The sequence below is a fragment of the Pinus tabuliformis genome, chromosome 7, assembly GCF_031772625.1.
Source record: "Pinus tabuliformis cultivar Carrire ecotype Pingquan chromosome 7, CPIR1, whole genome shotgun sequence".
Lineage (NCBI taxonomy): Eukaryota > Viridiplantae > Streptophyta > Pinopsida > Pinales > Pinaceae > Pinus > Pinus tabuliformis.
In genome coordinates, this window is record NC_142293.1 from 721,355,346 (window position 1) to 721,376,818 (window position 21,473).

Consider the following 21,473-nt stretch of genomic DNA (forward strand, 5'->3'; position numbering starts at 1 on the left):
AATCAAAATGGTGGTGGAAGGTGTGTGGAAATCTCAGTGCCCAATAAAGGAAAAACTATTCATTTGGTTTCTAATGGAGAAGAAGGTCCCCAATTGGGACGTGATACAAAATAGATTTGTGGTTGGGGAGAGATGGTGCTCCATGTATAAGGGCGGTGAATAATCATCTCCACATGTGTTCATGAAGTGTCCCTTCTATAAGAAGGTATGGAACATGTGAACAAATATTGTGGGACAAATTGGTGCATGGGAAGGGGAGGATTTGGAGGGAGCTTGGAGGCCTTCTCTCTCTAATCCTATCTATCATGCTTACAAAACACTCCTTTTGATCATATGCTAGGGCGGGTGGCTGGCTCACCTTTTTAGGACAAACTTTTGACCCAAGAGCACGTACCTTCAGAAGCTCTAGCAATTTTCTCCCACTTCTCACAGGAAAAAGGAGTAGAACAACAAGAGTGATAGTAGTGGAAAATCGTGACCTCTTTATGTCATGGACTAATTTTGATGGAGCCTCTAGTAATTCAGGGTAGAAGAGTGGAGGAGTACTCATTCTCTTTCTCTCGAAATCTCACTTCTTTCATGTAAAATAAACGGCCCTAGGACAAATAATTATGCTAGAATATTAGCCTGTAAAAACATGTTGTTCTTCATATTAGAAAAAGAATCCACATATATACAAGATATATGGGGATTATATGTTAGTAATTAATTGGCTCAATAAAACAAAATCTTGTAGAAAAATCTTACTCATACCTACTTTGGAAGAAACATTGCATCTTCAAGACTTTTAATTTACATGTTCTCACATCTAGAGGGAGCGAAACTACGTAGTTGTTCGAATCTTGAAAGAGGGGTTGGCAATGGAACAAGGTCTTTGGTAGATCATGTAATAGTGAGATGACAACTCATATTATTTATACCATATACCCTATAGGTGTTGGTGCACTAAGATGACTATTAAAAGAAATCTTAATACCTACATTAATTATCAAACCAGGGTAAGTCTGTTTATTTCAAGAGTGTTCAACATTGTCTATGCAAGTGAATTTAGAGGTTAATTCATAATGAAATGATTTAGAATCATTGCAATAATTAATATCTAATTCTCGAAGTTCAATCCAAAGCAAATCTGAAAGAAAACCTTAAAGCATTCACAAATCCATTTCAATCTATTATGCAGAAAACTGAATCTGAATGCAAGTAAAAGGAATCACTCTTAGCAGATTGACTAACTAACATCAATAATAACTCATTCAACAAGAAAGGAAAGCTACAACTAATGAACAATAAGCACTATTCAAGCTTTTAATTTAAAGCAACAACTGTAAACTTAAGATTTCTGATGACACTACCTCACAATGAACAACAACCAAATACTTAACTAGTCTATTAACACACAGCTGTGAAAATAGAAAGATCTGGAATCTAGTTTGAATGAAAAAGGTAAATCGTAACAATCAATACTTACATCAATTGAAATAATTCTAATTTAATGAAATAACAGGAATAACAATTGCAAGAGTAAACATAAATGAGTATGGTACAATTAAAGTAGTAAATCTCCTATCGACCGGGCCGAGAGTCTCCATAAGTCACTGCCGAAGACACTCAGAATATGATTACAGGTAAAACACAGTCTTCTTCATTAAACTCAATAATAAAGTTACAACATCATCATAGTGAGAATACTCTATGTCCAAAGTGAACAATTACAATCTCCAAATTTCTAGCTAGTTGTTCTATTTCACCTATCAGCTTTATATAACCTATGAGAGACAAACAGATAGAAGTGAATCCTTAGGATCAGGAGATCTTGAGGATTTTGCAACCGACAATTTGATTTCATTACAAAATAGACTTGATTCTCCTAGTCTTCCACTGGCATTCATAATCGAGATGTTGTCCTTTTTCCTTTTTTAGTCGTTGCTGTTCTATCGTTTGAACAACAATCGTTCAATTCACTTCCCTACATCTAAAAATAGTGAGAGTTAGGAAGAATTACACAATTCGTTAATGGTTGATTTTATCTAGCTTCTCCAATTGTTTCTTCTAAATTGTTTTCTAAATTGAAGATAAACTTATAAATATGAATGATATATTCAGCTAATATGGGGGTAAAACATACCTTTTCTATGACCCAAGATACTCCCAAGCTTACCCTTTTGCATGCCCTTATGCAATAAGATGATTGAGGTGCAGTTGCATCAAAGAATAGGCAGGATAAAGTTCTTCCTTATATAGCCTAAAACCACTTTTTGTTGAAGTATTGCAAAAGCCTAATTTACATTGTTATTTGGAAAATCATAATCACAATGATACCTGTCAGCAGGGTAGAAAATAATAGGACATCTGTAACGACATCCTATCCAGGTAGGATCTATGCCTAGGACTATATTTCTGTACATGATTAAGTGAGCAACAATAGCTTTAAAGTTTCTGTACCCAAATGGCTCCCGGTTTTTGACATTGTTAGTGGAAGCCTCCCATCTTTGCTTTGTTGCCAACAAAGCTTCCTCTTTAATGTCCTGAAAATATTCTCTTCCTTCCTGTATAATATCTGTATGGAGTGGTCCCAATTTAGCCACGACCTCGTCTTTTTGAATAAACTGTTTATTTCAGAAAGATAGGTGTAAGGGTTTCGTGGGTTCTCCTCTGACCCATAAATCTATACCATGTTCCCTTTTTTGAAAAGTGTTATAGGCTTTAGCCTATTTAACATGATTGGAAGCAAAAGAGATGAAATCTTGGAATTGAATGTCCCAATGAAGGGGCTACGATTACTATCCAGTTCATCCTCCAAGAAGAAATTGTGCATGTATAATTCACAAAAACGGTGTTGTACCTGCTCATTTTGTTCCTTAAAACATTGGAAAACGCTAGAGTGCTCTTGAACTCTGCTAACTTACTAGCCCTGACAGCTTTAACTTTCAACAATAAGTACCTTTCCAATAGGAATAATGCATAATTAGTGGCAGGTGTCTGCCAAGACAAAGCATCAGAGTAAAGAGAGAAAATAGTTTCAATTTGTTCATTGGCCTTCTGAAGCTTGGCTTGTGCTTTGTATAACTTATTCTTCTCATATTTGAAGTTGGAAAAAGTCTCGTCTTCTATTACAGTAAGTTCCTCGAATTTCTTCCACAACTCTTGGTGTACCTGTAACGATACTAATTCTTCCTTATGTTGAGCCAATTACTATTGTGTCTTGGTTAATTCATTCTGTAATTTTATGATAACAACTTCCCTTACCAAAGGAACATAGGGAGGAGTTTCCTCTGTTTGAGTTTAACTATCATGTGTTATCACTGAATCAGTTTGAACAACAACTTCAGTTGTTTCTTGGGACATGTAGCAATCTGCCAGGGCATTCTCCTCAAAGTAGGTTTGAACATCAACTTTGGCTATTTCTTGGGGCACACAACAGTTTTCCTAGGCATACTCCTCAGAATTAGTTTGGACAATAACATTTGTGGTAGGAAAGTCCATTTGGGTCTCCATTGAGCAAACAAATGGACCTTCTTTCCGAGTCTCAATATTCTCCTAAGGACATTGCTCTGTTTGGTTCCCTATTGAACAAACACAAGGAATTTTAGTTTGAGTTTCAATATCCTCCAAAGAAAATTGTTCTGTTTGGGTCCCTATAGTTTCCAATTCCACTTTTAGTTTCTGAGCCATAACCACTTCTTTTAACCACTCTCTCAATTGTTTGACTATTTTCTTCTTTTTTCTATATTTCTTAGTCAACTTCCTCAATCTGTCCTTGTACGTTTTCTTTGTCGTCGAGTTTCCAATTGGAGGTGGGATAGCTGTGTTTATTTCAGGTTTAGGAGGAGCTGTGCCAATATCATGGTTATGTTCCAATGGAACAGTATCTCCCAATTAATTCTCATCTTCGAGGTCTTCTTCTACATGGGATTCTCTCTCAGGGGAATCCAATCGAACAATAACTCCTAAGTGATTTTCATCTTCAGGGTCTTCTCCTACATGGGCCTCTTCCTCTGGAGACTCCAATCGAACAATATCCCCTGGTTGATTTTCATCCTCACGACTTTCTTTTGCATGGGCCTCTTCCTTAAGGGTTTCTTCTACATGGGCTTATTCCTTTGGGGATTCCAATGGAATAGTAACCTCTGGTTGATTTTTCTCCCCAAGGGTTTCCTCTACATGGACCTCCTTTTCAAGGGACTTATTCAGAGAGGGAACTAATTCCCTCTAATGCTCCAAATCATCAATGGATGGCAAAGTTTCATCATGGCTAGAACTACCGGCAGAGGTGGACTGGTTAAGGGAATGATTTTTCCCTTCAGAGTTTTCAGATGGATTCCTTTCTTCGCAGTATGTCCCCCTATTCTCCAACACTCGAGCCATTTCCTCCTCATATTACTGCAGAAAACCATCTTTCAGGCTTGGAGAGGGCATATGAGACAACCCTTCTTCTTCTGTTGGAATTAGGGTGCTATGCTATGATTTTATCCTTGTAGAGCACCTACATTTTGTTGGGCCCGAGGCCAAAGAAGGATTCCTTATTTTTCTTTCCCTTTTTGGACCTGTTACCTTTACCCTCTATTGTTCAATCTGTGTGTATTCCATGTTTCTATAATCTATCCCTATCTGTACATCTGGGTTTTCTTCTAATGGGATTAAGGCAGGGTTTACAAGGTTATCCCAAGTTAATTGCTGCTAGGCCAATCCATGAATGATGAATAACTTAATCAGAATGTGATGGTTGATGACAGAATGTGGGTCTTTAACCTTCCTAACTCGACTTACAACGTCATGCAATAAGGAATTTAAATAAAATGGAAAATAAAATGTAATTTTCTTCTTCAAAATAGCTAAAAGTTTGAGTTGTCGAGGTTTTAACACATCTTGATGTCCATCACAAGTGATGTACCTCTGACCAATAGTCGCCAATTCCTGCAATGGTTTCTTTAAATATGCGGGGTGAATCCCCTTTCCTTTGCGTACCAATTTTTCATCTGGGTCTTGGAATACTGCAACTGCATCATGAAGGAGAACTTGCTTATCAATCCATCTTGTGACTTCTACTGGAAGTCTAGAGACTTCAGCTATAACTGCTTCAGAAACTATTATATTTCTACCCTTCATTGTTTTGCATCCATACTGTAGATTTTGCAAGAATTCCAGTGTTATTTCATTCTGGAATCCCTGTAATTTGGCTACGTACTAAAGCTCGCTGGCGCACTCAAGAATTTCGCGAGCCTGTTCTATTACCCAGAGTACTGTAGGTTCACTGAGGATAGATTTTCATCCCATGGTTGTTGTTTCTCAGTAGTTGGTTCACTTGCACTTTTGCATGCGCTTTTCTCACAATTTCACAGTTTGGAACAACAAAAAAACCCATATACACACTCTAAAGTTATTAAAAAACGATGACATTGATTTAACGTTGTTATTAATAGGCAATGATGTTGTTTGTCATATCATCAGTTTTTAACACATGGTAATAATTAATTCGCATGTTATCCATAATGCTTGCCTTCCCCCCTCCAATCAGAAAACAATTTGATAATTATTACACATGATGTTCATAATGTAGACCTTTCCCCCTCAAATCAGAAAAGGGCATCCACGACCATAAGCATGGGAAAAAGGGAAAATGCACAGGGGATTCATAAATGCGGCCGGTCAACAATCAAAGCGACATAAATACAATAGAAAATGGTTTAAATAGTATAGACCACAAAGTTTTGAAATTACTGTAAAAGGAATTAAACAGGGAATTGATCATTATGCAAAGGGATATTTCCTTAGGTGGATAAATATGACGACAACATGACTGACGATGATTGATAGTGACTGCTTGTATGACTTTATCAGACAATATTGGTATAATGGATATAGAAGTATAATTTACCAGGCATGTTGGTTAATTTAGTTATAAATGTCGTTCAAATGGTAAATTCACCTTTAGAAATGAATCAATAGGAAATAATAGGATAAAGAATAGTTGGCAATGTAACATAGAACTTCAATACCACAAGTAGAGCCACTGCTACCAGCAGGCATTCATAGTCTCGACAAGGTTGTTTTTTAACCCAAAAATGAGCCAAAGTCCTCCCTTAGTATTAGATTGTTTTCTTTTTCATTGTTATAAAGAGACCACTATGTTGGCATGGTAACCAGATAATCATAGTGCAATTCACTAGGATATAAAAAAGTGATCAGGTCGACTTGTGATGAGACATCCTGCCCTTATGACAGTTTTGATTGTCAAGAAGGTCATTACCCTAGTGTGGTAGCCATAATGGAATGTCACTTGTTACACCCTTATGCTCATGGTAGGCTGGCTTGTGATGAGACCCCCTATCCTCTTTAAGAATATTTGTATTCATATTTTCATATTTTTATTGTAAAGGGAGGGAGGCTCATTTACTCCTTAAGAGTTAGGGATGGCATGAGAAGTAAAACAATTCCAATGAAAGTTATGCTTTTATCCCTATATCATCATACCAAAGGGAATTATCAATTGAAAGTGTGAAAGATAGACCAACATGGTACTAAGATAGTGAATCATTTTAGGGTATGTCTAAAGAGAAGATATTCAACCAGTCATTACATAGATGAACTAGGTCAGTTTTGGAATAAAGATAACCATCAAAGGTTTTACAAATCATAATTTTATTAGTATTACCGTTTTTCCTTTATTTTTGGTACAAATTCCAGATCTAAAAATATGGTTTTGGTAAGAAAACATGGAAGAGAAAAATGGCAGTTTGATTAGAAATTAGCAGTGATGGAACAACAATTACTGATCTTAAGAAAAAGGAATCGTAGTTGTTATTTCAACCGAACATCAGTTGTTCAATTGATTGAACAACAAACACACAAAAGAAATCAGAGTTTTTCAATTGACTGAACAACGGTCGTTCAATTGATTGAACAACAAGCACACAAAAGAAATCGAAGCTGTTCAATTGACTGACAACAACTTTTCAATTGATTGAACAACATCTGTTTAATTGATTAAACAACAAAGACACAAAATAAATTGAATTTGTTCAATTGACTGAACAAAAGTTGTTCAATTGATTGAATATCAATTGATTGAACAACAATTGATTGAACAACAATTGTTCACAAAACACAAAAAAGAAAATTGGAGTTGTTCATTCCTTTGAACAAGAACTGTTCAATTGACTGAACAACAACTGTTCAATTGATTGAACAACAAACGCACAAAAATAAAATCGCAGCTTTTTAATTGATTGAACGGAAATTTATTAAACACACCAAGAAAACAAGAGAAATCCCCATATTTACATAGTGATGCCTATCTAAAATAAATTACAACCAACCATAAGAAAAAGTATATACATTATTTACAACTGAAGAGAGATGAGCTTTTATGAAAGTAAAGCTGTCGGGTCATTACCCCCTACAATTAAAATTTTCATAGTGGGATCATCACATACCTGTTGGCAAAAAGACTCTTTGGTGAGTGGTTTATGATAAAGATATACCTGACATCCATTCACCCGGAAAGAATGGCCAGACACATCAATGGTGGTCAGAATGAGAGTGCCATTATTGTGCACCTCTTGAATTTCATATGGGCCAAGCCACCTTGTCTGTAACTTACCTGGAAAGTCTTGAAATTTGGAATCATAGAGGAGTGCCCAGTCTCCTTTCAGAAACATCTTCTTTTTAATAAGCCTTTTGTGCCACTTATCCTTTTGCTACTGAATGATTACGGTGCATTGCAGAGAAAGTAGTCAAGCCTAATCCAATTTATTTATTTGTTGAAGTTATTTAGTTTGCACCTCTGTCAGATCCAATCCCACTTCTTAGGCTGTTCTAAGAGTCTTTATTTCAAATTCGATAGGAAAAATAGGTTCTTTGCAAATACAAGTTGGTACGGAGAATATCTAGTAGTATTTCACCAAGTTGTGCGATAGGCCCACATGGCCTCTGGTAGTCTAGCAACCCAGTCCCGCCGATGTGTCGAAACTATCTTGGTCAAAATTGCTGCGATGACCTTATTAGTGCCTTCAACCTACCCATTTGCCTGCGAGTGACATGGGGAAGTGACTCTATGTGTGATGTCGTGGTTCCGTAGAGTGGCTGTAATCTTATGTCCTACAAATTCCCCCCCTCCATCTGTTATCACTTCCCTAGGTAACCCATACCGCAAAAATAACCCGAAAAGGAAATTAATTACGACTTCTTCCGTAGCTCTTGGAAAATCTACTGTTTCTACCCACTTTGTTACATAGTTTGTAGCAACCAGTATGTAGGCCTTTTGGTTTGATGGTGGATGAAATGGGCCAACAAAATCCAATGCCCATCGTTCAAAAGGTTCTATTACCAATTGGGGTTGCAACGGAATTTCGTCATATTGACCAGGACAACCCATCCTTTGGCAGCTATCACAAGCCTGGACATATTTCTTAGTGTCTTTAAAAATGGTGGGCCAATAATAGCCCATCTGTAGTGCCTTGTGCCAAGTTCTGCGATCTGTGAAGTGTCCTCCATAGGGCTCATCATGGCAGTCCTTCAAGATGTCATAGATTTCATATTCACGAATGCATTTGCATAGACACATATTAGAACCTGTATGAAAAAGGTATCCACCAATCCAAGAAAATCGGGCACTGCATTGGAAGATATGTTTCCTTTCCCTTGCTGTCAAGTGTCTGGGCAACTTTCCCACCGCTAGATAGTTTGCTACATCTGCATACCAGAGCATTTTAACTGTTACGACAAACAAATTTTCGTCTGGAAAATAGCCATCCACAGCTAGCAGATCATTTATCTTTGGAACCTGAGACAAAAAATCCGCGACTAGGTTTTCCTTCCCTGGACAGTCTTTAATGGTGATATCAAACTCCTGAAAAAGTAACAGCCAGCGAGTCACTTGATCATTTGTAATTGGTTTGTTAGCTAAGTATCTAATGGCTGAATGATTAGTATATATAAAAAATTGATACCCAGTTATATAATGTCTAAATTTGTTTATGGCATAAACGACAACTAGAAATTCCTTTTATGTTACTGTATAATTAAGTTCGGCAACAGTAAGTTTTTTGCTGATATAATAAATATCATAAGGCCTTATGTCCTCCTCTTGGCCGAGGACAACGCCTATTTCTGCATCTAACGTATCCGTAGAGATATGAAAGGGTAGCTCCCAGTTGGGTCCATGCAATACTGGTGCTGTCGAAACTAATTTCTTCAAATATATAAAAGTTGTGTCACAATTATCAGACCATTTAAATTCAACATTTCCTGTTAAAGCATACAAAGGTGTAACAATTTGTGAAATTTTTTTTTATGAACCTGTGATAGTAACCTGCATATCCAATGAATCTACGTACCTCCATCTGAGTACAGGGTGTAGGTAGTAGGAGAATTACCTCTATCTTCACTGGATCTACCTGTATCCCAGCCGCATAAATGTAGTGTCTTAGGATTATGCCTTCTGTCATCATCATGTGACACTTGACATTACTTAAACACAGCCTGGTGGCAATGCATCATTCCAACACATTTTATTGTCTATAGCACTTGGTCAAAGTCGTCCCCATACAGGGTAAAGTCATCCATATAAACTTCAAGTCCTTCATTTATTAGATAAGCAAAGATACTGAGTATGGCCCTCTAAATTGTAGCTGGGGCATTGCATAAGCCAAACGGTAACACTTTGTAGGAAAATGTACCGCATGGGTAGGTAAAGGTGGTTTTGTCTTGGTCTTTAGGGGTGATATGGATCTAATTTAGCTACTGAAGCTGGAGAAGAATTGCTTCCCTGCCAGTGTGTCAAGGACTTGATCAATAAATGGAAGAGGGAAGTGATCTTTCTGTGTGGCTTTGTTTAATTCGCGATAATCCACACGGATACGCCACTTCCCACTATTCTTGGGAACAATTACCAGCGAAGAGACCCACTTACTATCAAAAATGGGATAAATAAAATTCACGTCCAAAAAATTCTGTAATTCCTCTTTTACAATATCTTTGAGATGTGTATTTAGTCTCCGTTGAGGTTGCTGGATAGGACGAGCATCCTTTTTGGTGTAGACATGATGCGTACATAATTGTGGGTCTATGCCCTTCATGTCTGGATAGTCCCAAGCAAAGCCCCTTTATAATTTTTTAGAACTTGGATGAGCTTTTGTTGTTGGTCACTGTCTAGACTATCATTGATATTTAAAACCATGCCCGGTTCAATTTCAACAGGATTGCTATTATGAACGGCAGTTGTCGAAATATGTTGATCATCAGTATATTTCAAAGGGTCTTCCAAGGCTTCATTGTCAAGGATTTCTTTTAACATTTGACATTTTACATTATTCACAATGGTTCTTTGATTAATAAAGTTATTGATTACATCATCTTCAGCCTAATCCTTGAATTCCAACACTTCTGCTATTGTAAGTAGTGAACGAATACTTTCTTGCAGGTATGTGGGTGGTTGTTTATGTATTTTTACAATGCGCAGACTTGGTTTGGCAGGAGGATATAAAATGATATTCTTTACAATGTCTCCCTTAGCAATGGTCATTTTGCCCACGCAACACTCTATATAAGCATCAACTATAGCCAGCCAAGATTGGCCCAAAATTAAAGGGTTCCCATCTAATCGACATTTTGGGTTGATAACTAGAAAATCCACTAGGTACTCCCATGAATCAACAGAAACCGTAATGTCCTATAAAGTTCCCTCTGGCCATACCACCGAATGATTAGCGAGTTCTAGTAGGGTGGTGGTTGGTTCCAGAGTTGTGATACCAAGTGTCACACAAGTTTCTACGGTTAAGATGTTAATGGTTGCGCCCAAAGCAACTAGTGTGTTTCGAAAGAAGCAGCCATGTATTTGGATTGTAACTATGGGATTCCCTGTATCTTCATATTTTATTGGTGTTTCCCTGCCCAAAATTAAATCAAACAAAGTCCCTACGACATGGATAGTTGGTGAAGCTTTTATTTTCCTCACATGCTTTTTCACACATAGTTACTTAATTGTTTTAGCATAAATAGGAATATCTTGGATGGCCTGGAGGCGAGGAATTTTAATGAAAATATTTGTAAGTTCCCCTACGAGATCAAAATCTGGATAAACAATTGGTTTAGGTATTGTTAATCTTTCAGGGAACGAGGGAGAAGTAAGTGCAAGTTTTTCAGGATCTTTATGTTCAACTGTGTCTTCTCCCTATTTTATTTATGTTTTAGTTACAGTCAATGGTGTATTTACAAGTGATGTTTCTAACTCAATTGGTGGCTAGTGTCTGTCTTCCTCAGGAGTGATAATGCGTCCTGACCTCAGCCTAAGTTCATTGCATTCTTTTTGTTCGGTCTCAAGGTCTGCGTTTTCAACGATTCGTATCAGCTAAACTGGTTTGTTATTGGGGTTTGGATTTGTTTGAGCTAGTAGTTGGGGACGTAGAAGGGGATGAGAATTTTGATGTAATGGATATGGGGCTGATAATTTGGGTTGAGGTTGAGGACATGTCCCCATAGATGAATTCGTTATCCCTACTGGTCGCTGCCAATTCGGAGACTAGTTCAAATTTTGTGAAGTAAAGGCAGGCCACTGGGATGGGTATAGATTATTTTGCCAAAAAGGAGTAAAAGGAGAATTTGGCCAACCATTACCTAGAAAGGACTAAGTTGGCCAAGGTTACATAGGAAATGGTTGGGACTACCAATTCGGGAAAGGTGATTGACCTTGCCATGCTATTCCGGAATTCTGTTGCTGATTAACGAAGAAGGAAAGAAATGAGATGTTCCTTGTGACATACCTGTAGGTCAGCCTTGCCACTATCGACACAGTTTCATTAAGTATACTGGTTCTATCTCTTCTTCTTCTTCTTTAAAAACTAATTTCAGCCCTGGAAGTGATGGACACTAATCGGTGGCATGGTCCTTGGTGCAGATAGCGCATGTCTGTACCATGTCCAATGGACACTCCCGTTGATTATGCTTCTTCCGATAGTGTGAGCAAAAAATGACCAAATTCTATTATGCCAAGGCTTGTTTTTGTTTGGCCGTAGGACATCCAACTACATTGTAAGGGTGCCCAGGATGTCTTTCTTGAAGTCCTCCAGTAGGTTACCGATTTCCATTCCTGTTACACCTCCAATGGGCTGTTTGCTTCCTCTAGCCATAGGATCTCAGCTTCTTGATCTGGTGCGTGTGCTACCTTGCAAACACCTGATTTACAAGTGAACAATTTCATCATAATCCTCTTGAGAAATGTCTCCCTTTCCCATCAAATCTAAATTTTTATATCCATTCTTCTTTCATTCCTTTGATTAAGATGGCTTTCAGGACTTCTTTTAGTAATGTGGAGTGAGGGGATCTCTGCAAATTGTAGTGAAACCATTTGACATATTCCTCTAGAGTTTGATTATCCTTCGCATACATCTTAAATATTTTGTCTTTTAATTCCCTAGTCCTACAATAGTCTTGATATGTTGTGAGAAAAGAAGTTTTCATGCCATCCCAAGAGTTAATAGTGCATTTTCCTAAAGCCATAAACCATCGCAAAGCTGCTCCTTTTAGGGTCGAAGGGAACAACTTCAGTTTTTGAGGATCGGTGGTATACTCATATCCTCTGCGCAGGACACCAACTTGAATAAGAAGGCATTTGAATCCTCTATGGTCATCCCATGAAAGGTTGGGATGTTTTGCAAGGGAATAGATTTAATCGGGGCATTGGCTACTGGGTCGACTATGGGGTATTCCAATGTCAAGGTCTAACCTTCAAGTACTTGATTTGACATTTGGTCGAAAGTGTGATAATATCCTTCAGGGACTTCAGGGGATGCTATCTGAGTAAGTGGAGTATTTTCAATCCGAGGCAGTTTTGCGGCACTGCCTAGATCTAGGATCACAGGAGATCCTAGTTCAGACAACTGTGGTTCTGCCTTAGTAGTTCCACTAGTTTCTCCCTCTCCTTCTCTGAAATTGCATGATTTTCCCTCTTGTGAAGGATCAAAATATAAATTATTAGTGACCCGAAAGCTCTGTTAAGATCCTCCAGTTTGGCTATGAATCTCAGCGTAGGCTGTAGATGGTGAGCTTGCTGCCTGAGGGATTATGGTAGGGATTTTTCCAGATATAGTCTGGGGTCCTACTGATGCCTGAGATTTTGCTTTTCTTATGATTTCATCTATAAAAGTTGATCTTCCAAGGTTCACTGATCCCTTGGGTTTTATGGATTTGGGTGGGGGGTTCTGATCTTTTTCTATCTTTTTATTCCTAGTCATTCATTAAAAAAACCCCTACTCCTATTTAACCTCTATGCATTTGCTGAAAAGCAGGCTGATGAGCAAGCACTTTACTTGCTAGTTACATAGGTTCTTACCTCCCATTTTTAAAACCCAATTCTTTTACAACAAGAAAAATAAAAAGAAATCACTTTGAAACACTCTCCCCGGCAACGATGCCAAAATGTTGGTGCACTAAGATGACTATTAAAAGAAATCTTAATACCTACATTAATTATCAAACCAGGGTAAGTTTGTTTATTTCAAGAGTGTTCAGCATTGTCTACGCAAGTGAATTCATATGTTAATTCAGAATGAAATTATTTAGAATCGTTGCAATAATTAATATCTAATTGTCAAAGTTCAATCCAAAGCAAATATGAAAGCAAACCCTAAAGTATTCACAAATATATTTCAATCTATTATGTAGAAAACTGAATCTGAATACAAGTAAAAGGAATCACTCTTAGAAGATTGGCCAACTAACATCAACAATAACTCATTCAACAAGAAAGGAAAGCTACAACAAATTAACAACAAGCACTATTCAAGATTTTAATTGAAAAAAACAACTGTAAACTTAAGATTTTTGATGACACTACCTTAGAATGAACAACAATCAAATAGTTAACTAATCTGTTGAATTCACCAAATATTAACACGCAGCTGTGAACATAGAAAGATCTAGAATCTAGTTTGAACGTCAAAGCTAAATCGTAACAATCAATACTTACATCAGTCAGAATAATTCTAATTTAATGAAATAACGGGAATAACAATTGCAAGAGTAAACAGAAATGAGTATGTCACAATTAAAGCAGTAAATCTCCTATCGACTGGGCCTAGAGTTTCCAAAAGTCACTACTGGAAGACACTCATAATATGATTACAGGTAAAACATAGTCTTCTTCATTAAACTCGATAATAAAGTTACAACATCACCGTACTGAGAATCCTCTATGTCCATAGTGAACAATTACAATCTCCAAATTTCTAGCTAGCTGTTCTATTTCGCCTGTCGGCTTTATATAACCTATGAGAGACCAAAGGATAGAAGTGAATCCTCCAGATCAGGAGATCTTGAGGATTTCGCAACCAACAATCTAATTTCATTACAAAATATACTTTATTCTCGTAGTCTTCCACTGGCCTTCATAATCGAGATATTGTCCGTTTTCCTTTCTTAGTCATTGTTGTTCTATCGTTTGAACAAAAATCATTCAATTCACTTCCTTACATATAAAAATAGCGTGCATTAGCCAAAATTACACAATTTGTTAATGGTTGATTTTATCTAGCTTCTGCAATCATTTCCTCTAAATTATTTTCTAAATTGAAGATAAACATATGAAGATGGATGATTAATTAAGCTAATATGAGGGTAAAACATACATTTTCTATGTCCCAACAATAGGGGTCTCCTTACTGTTATCACTGACAAAATTTCAAAGAGAGAAGGTAAGGGAAGAGTTAATTGATCCTGGACATATTCATGCTGATCTTGGTCGCGTTCATGCAATAGACATTTGATGCAATTCTTAGTTTGAGAAAACAAGCCCATGGTGATTAGAGATCAGAAATCTTCATCAAATTCAAGCAAGGCAAGATACACCAGATGGATTAATAATAGGCTTAGACCCAACACCAGAATTATGAAGAGGCAAATCAAGGATTTGAAGATACAACTAAGCCAGCAGAAAGGATTTCCTTAGCTAAGGAAAATCACACAGCAAACAAGGTTAGTCCTAAAGTTTGATCATTTACCTTTTTGAAGTTTTCCTTAAAGAGTGGTTCCTCTGCACTCAGTGTTGAACAGATTTAGGGCACACGAAAATGGACATTTCAAGATAAAGAAGTTCAAGATGGTCAAGTTTTGGCATTAAAACTGCATTTTGAAAATTACACAGCAGTTTCGTAGCGCGCTAGGAAACTGCTGTAGCTGCATGTTATAATTCAGTTGATCAATTGAGAGTGACAAAGGGAAAATCATTAACAAAGTATGAGCATCCAGCAAAGGCAGAACAAGCAGAAGAAGGACATATATGAACTCTAAAGCTATGTGTTATAAAATGGTCATTATTCATAGCTAGTTTTGTTCATGATGCATCAGGCAGCATTAAAGGGTTTTGTTTTCACATATACATGGGCCAAGTCTGCAGTGTATGTAAAACAAGATAATCCAATGCAATTTTATGAAGAACAACAGGGATAATTGATTTCGAAGATCCTTGTGGAGACCAAAAGCAAAAAAGGAGGAACTTTCTCTCCTTGTTTTTACCAGTCAATTTCTAGAAGAGTTTATGAGCAGTTAAAAACTCATCTCTGAAAAGTGAAAGAGGTTTTCATTCCTAAGATACTGAAGTACAAAAACCTCTTCCACTTTCTTCAAATCCATTATGATTTGAGAGAAATGAATGATCAAACTTGTGCTACGAAACTGCTGTAGGTGCAGTTTTTCACAAGCATATTTTACACCTGTTTTTCAAAGATTCATTCTGGGTGGTAGGAAAGATGTTTCAAAACACCAAGAGAGGTTTTTGTTCAGCATGGATTGGTTCAAAAAAGCTTTAGTTTTTAAAAATACATTTTTTATGAGAAGTTATGAGCTCTGTCCCAAGACCTATTTTTCAGCCAGAATAGAGCAAGGGACAGTCTCCTAGTTTCTAGGAACAACAAAAGGAGGAGTCATCAAGGGCCAGCTGGAAGGTTATGAGCACCATCAAATTCGAATTCATGGAGTTTTAGGTTTCAAAGAATGCTTTAAATTTTTAGATAAGGTTGTTGTAATCATAACAAGGAGTTACACTCGTAGTTGTATTAGGTCTCTAGGACTCCTAGTTAGCTATCTTTTGTATTAAATAGTTAGTTTTAAGTGTCAATAGGTGTCAAATTAGAAGGAATTCGAATTCCCCTCATGCTGGAGGAAGGAATCTACATGAACTCTATATATGGGAGAAGAACTAATGTATTAAAGGTTGGAAATTTCAAGAGAAACAGTGCATATTATGTTATTGCAGAACACTGTATGTTTTATGTTAATGCAAAAGTTTGGCTTTACTACTCAGGATTCATAGAGGGTTTTATGTGTTTTATTTCCTCATGGATTTCTTCATTTTCTCACTTGCAGTGGTATGAACACATGTTACTTAGAATCCATTGATAATTCTCTAACTTCCTTCATGTGTTCATAGACTGTGTTTCCTATATCATGTCTCTGTTTTGCTAGTAGATTAAAACTCTTTATGCCCTGACTTCCATGTAAGCTGATCTGTTGTTGTACTAAAACATACTCTGACTCCATAGCCCAATAGATGCTTGTTGATTGGAATTTCAACCATTTATACATTTTCATTTGATTTCAATCCATAGAGTTAGCCATGTTATTCGTTATCCAAATCTTTAATCTTGTGAGAGAGACCTCTCAGGTTGGGGAGGCTAAGCCTCAACCAAAAGTTGGTTTGAAATAGTTACCCAAAGTCTTCCTGATCAGCAGCCTATCAGGGTCTGATTTTGAGATAACACTTACTTAGGAAGAGAGGACTTAATCTTCTTGAACAATGAATTTTTTTATATGTTTTTTGTTTTACAGTCTGCTAGACCGCATCTCCTAGCAGAGTGAAAAACATAATTCTCACCTTTTTTTATGTAATTATCCAAAAAGCGCTCTTATTAAATTTTGGGCAAAAGTTGAAAAGTATGTAAAAGAAGCTTACAAGCTTACAAAATAGATATTCAAAACATTATGGAATACAAATAGCATGTGTGTATATACAAAATGTAATTTTGAATAATTTCTACAAAATGAATAGAAATTACAATTTTTTTTCCTATGGAAGATATATATTTTCAAAGAAATTTAGGAATTGATTTTGTAAGTTTAGCACCAATGTACTAATCTTGGACAACCATTTTGGTTTGTTGATTTTTATTCAGCACTTCAGAATCTAGTTTATGTCTAAGACATTATCATAAACACACTAAAATGCCACAACACAAACACATTGCACAGTGGAAATGTACAACAGTGAATCAATGCAGATCACAAGAGAAATTTTCAACCCGAAACTTGCTATATTACAAAATTTAATACAAAAAACATAGGGCTCCCGTACCATGGATCATGGCCTTTATAATTAGGCCTGATACAAGAAAATTTACGGCCTAAGATCAACAACTTATGCCACTCGATCTACCCTTGAATAAGATACACTTGAATTACTTGTTGAATGAGTGCTCAACTTAGCCCTTTCGATCCATGTACCTTGAAATCCTCGAATGTCCTTTGCCACATCTTCTACTACTCACAAGTATTTCTACAACTTTAGAATGCATGCATCTTCAACTAACCAAAATAACTTCTATCAATGGCATGGTTGCTCCAATGACAGTGAACATAGGCTACCCTCTAACAATGTCTAGTTTTTCCTTAGATCATTATTCATAGGGCCTTCCAATTATTCCTTCTACTAACCTTCTAGTTTCTCAAAAAATGTTGAACTTAGGGCCTTGAAGGTCTTCCCTCTATCAATCCTCTAACTTCCCCTTAGATGAATAAACTTAGGGCCTCAAAGATCATCCCTCACAATAGTATTTTACTACACCAAACTCACTGTACTTAGGGATTTACAAACCTTCCTCCTTATCACTAATTTCATTGAACTAGGGCACACAAACCAATCCTCTTAACTGAATTTTGTTGCTCCAAAATATAATTCCTTTAGGGCCTCTCAGTTCAATGCACACATAGTCTCTTAACACACTTAAGATGATTGATCTAGGGCATGCATGGCAACCCACACGTTTGTAATTTGTCTCCTTAAATTACATAGAACTTAGGTATCCTACAACGGAGGTCCAAAACCATATTAGAAAGACATTATACTTCAATCACCTTCATCACTCCTTTCTCCTTGATTCTACTCCTAGTCGGCCCTTCTTCCCACACATTACATCATCCTCTCCTTTGTCTAAGGACTCACACTTTTGTTCACTCTTTGAGGCAGATTTTGGCCTCCCTAATATCTAGATCATAACACAAAGATATGAACATAGATCAACAACCTTATCACAGAGTTATGGTCTCTTCCTAAGGGTCTCGACCTTTCCCTCTAGCATGGAACTTTAGTGCACTTGTCATAGACTTCAGGATATAAACATAACAGTTGAGTATCCATGGAAATAACCCTAACTAGGGCATGAACCTCCATCGAAAGTTGCCTCCTAGAAAACCTATGGAAGGGAAGAAAACTAAAAGTGGTTCACATCCTCCTCCTAGGGAAACTCATCCATCAATTGTCAGATGATACACCGCACATGTTCAAGATTCATCCCTCCTTAATGTCTACGGATCGCAGAGATATATGCTCTCTTCCTTACGTAGAAATCACATGAGAATTCTATCTTGGATTCTCTCCAATGAACTCATCGTCATCCCTTCTTATAAGTTTCTATGGTGGTGTCATTTCTCACCAAGGGTTGTGTCATGTAGGCCAAGCTAACTTGAGCCTACACATACAAACCCACCAATCATAAGAGATAAAATTATTTCGTTGGTTCTTTCACCACATAGTCGATGCCTTAGTTTCCCCTTATCCCTTCAAGGGTTCCCCTCATGCAAAAAATGATTAAAAAAATATTTTTCACCTTGGTCTTGCACCCACAAATTTGGGTACAAAATCCATTTCTTGTGAACATCTCCCAGAAACCACTTTTGTGGGTCAACTCCTCATAGACCCAGTACCCAATGGGTTTTGGGAGTACCTCCCAAGCTACTCATTTCACCATTCCCTCTTAGTGAGGGAGGTACTTCCACCACTCGAAAGTATCGGTCACACTAGCCTTATATCAAGTGTTCACCACTACAACATACCCTATAGAATGAACCACAATATGCATCATAGTTTCCCTACCTCGATCTGGTGACTACTTGAAGATTCAAAATTCCATACGGAAGATGACACTCCTTCACAACCTCCCTCTAAAGCTAGACTCCCTTTGAGTCTACACAACGTCCACTAGTTCACTCTATTTTCCTGAAAAGCTTTGCTACTGAACTTTTGTCATTTCAAGTTCAACTTGAGTTGCGTTCGAACACTAGGTCCAATCACTCTAGACCACCACAATTCAACTCACCAAGCGATCTCATCCTCTTGAGTCAAATAACTCACGTGAAAATGATTCCAATTTATGATGTGCAACTTCACAACCCAATGAAGATACTAGCTTACCATCACCTTGTCCTTCAGATGAAGCTGACTCGTTCATGGAAAAACACCCCAATATTTGATGAGTCATCAAAATTCCATTATTTGAAATCTATTACATAACAAACTATTGTTCACCACCAATCCACTAGAACTCCCAACCTATCTTGTCACCTAACCAGTGAAGACCACATTTCCATGTTCTTAGTCGAACCTTCTGCTCCATGTTTTAAACAATTTCACAACTACCTCTTAAGTTTCTTTGTTGTGCACACTTTGATTCATTTGTCCCTTCAAAGTAGCTCTAATACAGTGTTTATTTTTCCTAAGCACTTCAGAATCATGTTTATGTCTAAGACACAATCACAAACACACTAAAATGCCACAACACAAGCACTTTGCACAATAGAAAACATACAACAGTGAATCACTGTAGTACATGAGAGAAATTACAAACTTTAATACTACAAAGATAGGTCTCTCATAATAGGGATCGTATTCCTTATAATTAGCCATGATAAAATAGTAACTAGGGCTTGAGATCAATAACTTATGACACTCACGACCTTACTTGAACAGGATCTGTTCTATAGGTTGTACGTCAAAGTCTGCGTAGATTCCTATTCAGACAAGCACAAAAATCCGGAAGATGAACGATGGCTCTCGGGCCAGAGCGCGAATGCTGTGATGGCTGGGGGTTTCCACTCCCATCCCTCTCCCGATGAACGTCCCGTCTGTGACATTTCCAGTTCCACACGGTGAAGGCCTGAGAGCGTTCTGACGGATTCACCCAATTTTAATCCCGGATGCGGGTGATTGATAGGCTAAAGGGTACGATGGAGGCGCGTCGAGTGGGCAGGTGGCAGCCCAATTGCGCCACTGGTTATGGTTATGGGACGGCGAGCTGGTCTCGCACACCTCTATTAATGGCAGCATTAATGTTGTCCTTCAGGCTCCTAGTTAACTGCGCGATGGCTCTCAGGCTTTTCGTCACTCCTGCGGTTCCATTGCAAGCCTTCAACTCCATAAAGGTCGCTGCTCTGAGCGACTCTCTGAGCCTCTCTGTTAGTTTGTGTCTGTTAGTCTGTCTCGGCTGGGTTTCAAGAGCCTTCTCTATCTTCGTTTTCCACTCGGCTCCGGCTCCAGGGGCTCACAGCTTCATCTGGGCTCCGTCTCCGCTTCTCTCTGAGCATTCGTTTTTCAGTCATCTCCCTCTGTGCATTCACCCCTCTGTCACTTCTCGGTTTATCACTATGCAGCGAGAAAGGCTCATAATGGGGAGTAGGCGAGGCGGCTCTTGTGGTCGTGCCACCCATCATCACTCCTCCACCACCTCAGACCCATCCTCAAATGCATTGGAGTTCGGTCACTTCAATTATCCAGCCACCAGAAGTGGCAGGGGCAGGGGAAGAGGGCGAGCTAGGATCGAAGACTGTGAGCATAATGCACATCCCACTGCCTATTTCCACATTCCGTGTTCCCTGGCAAACTCCTCCTTCATAGTCTTGGTAACAATTGAAAAGTGTGAGAATGCCAGGGGTTCGGGAGTGGCTCATCTTGGGGTTCCCATAGATCAGAGGATGGCAAATCCAAATGTTAACCAGTGCCAAGTCACAGGAGGCCTTTCCACGGTGAATATTGAAGCCAATGCAGGTTCGAGCGCGCCAGCAAGAGGAGAGCCTTCAGGCTCAGAGGTCCATCTGTCTGACTCAAATGACTCAGATCAATTTGGGTGCTGGATCGTTGAGGAACAGCCGTCTACCTCAGATGACGAATGAACCAGCTCGTGCCTCCGTTTTTGTTCTGCATCTGAAGAAGGAGTTCGCCTCCCTTTTGATTCACTGTGTTCGTGCATGTTTCAGGTCTCTGTCCACTTCACATGTTGGAGTCTGTTATTGTTTTGTTTATGTTAGCAATGGATCACTGTACGGTTAGTTTTGGAGTCTTTTGGAATGGCCAATGTTCCTGGAAGTTAAAAACTCTGTTGTAAGTCTTCCGCTGGCTGATGCCAAGAATTATTTTGCAAAATGCCAACTTCATA

The 21,473-nt window shown here is 38.0% G+C and overlaps 1 non-coding gene across 1 annotated transcript; it reads left to right on the forward strand.

The window, feature by feature from the left end:
- Window positions 1-19,993: 19,993 nt before the first annotated feature.
- LOC149249566 (small nucleolar RNA U3) lies at window positions 19,994-20,219 on the forward strand. Its single transcript, XR_016267617.1, has one exon. It is a non-coding gene; the product is annotated as a small nucleolar RNA U3 (small nucleolar RNA).
- The last annotated feature ends 1,254 nt before the right edge of the window (window positions 20,220-21,473 follow it).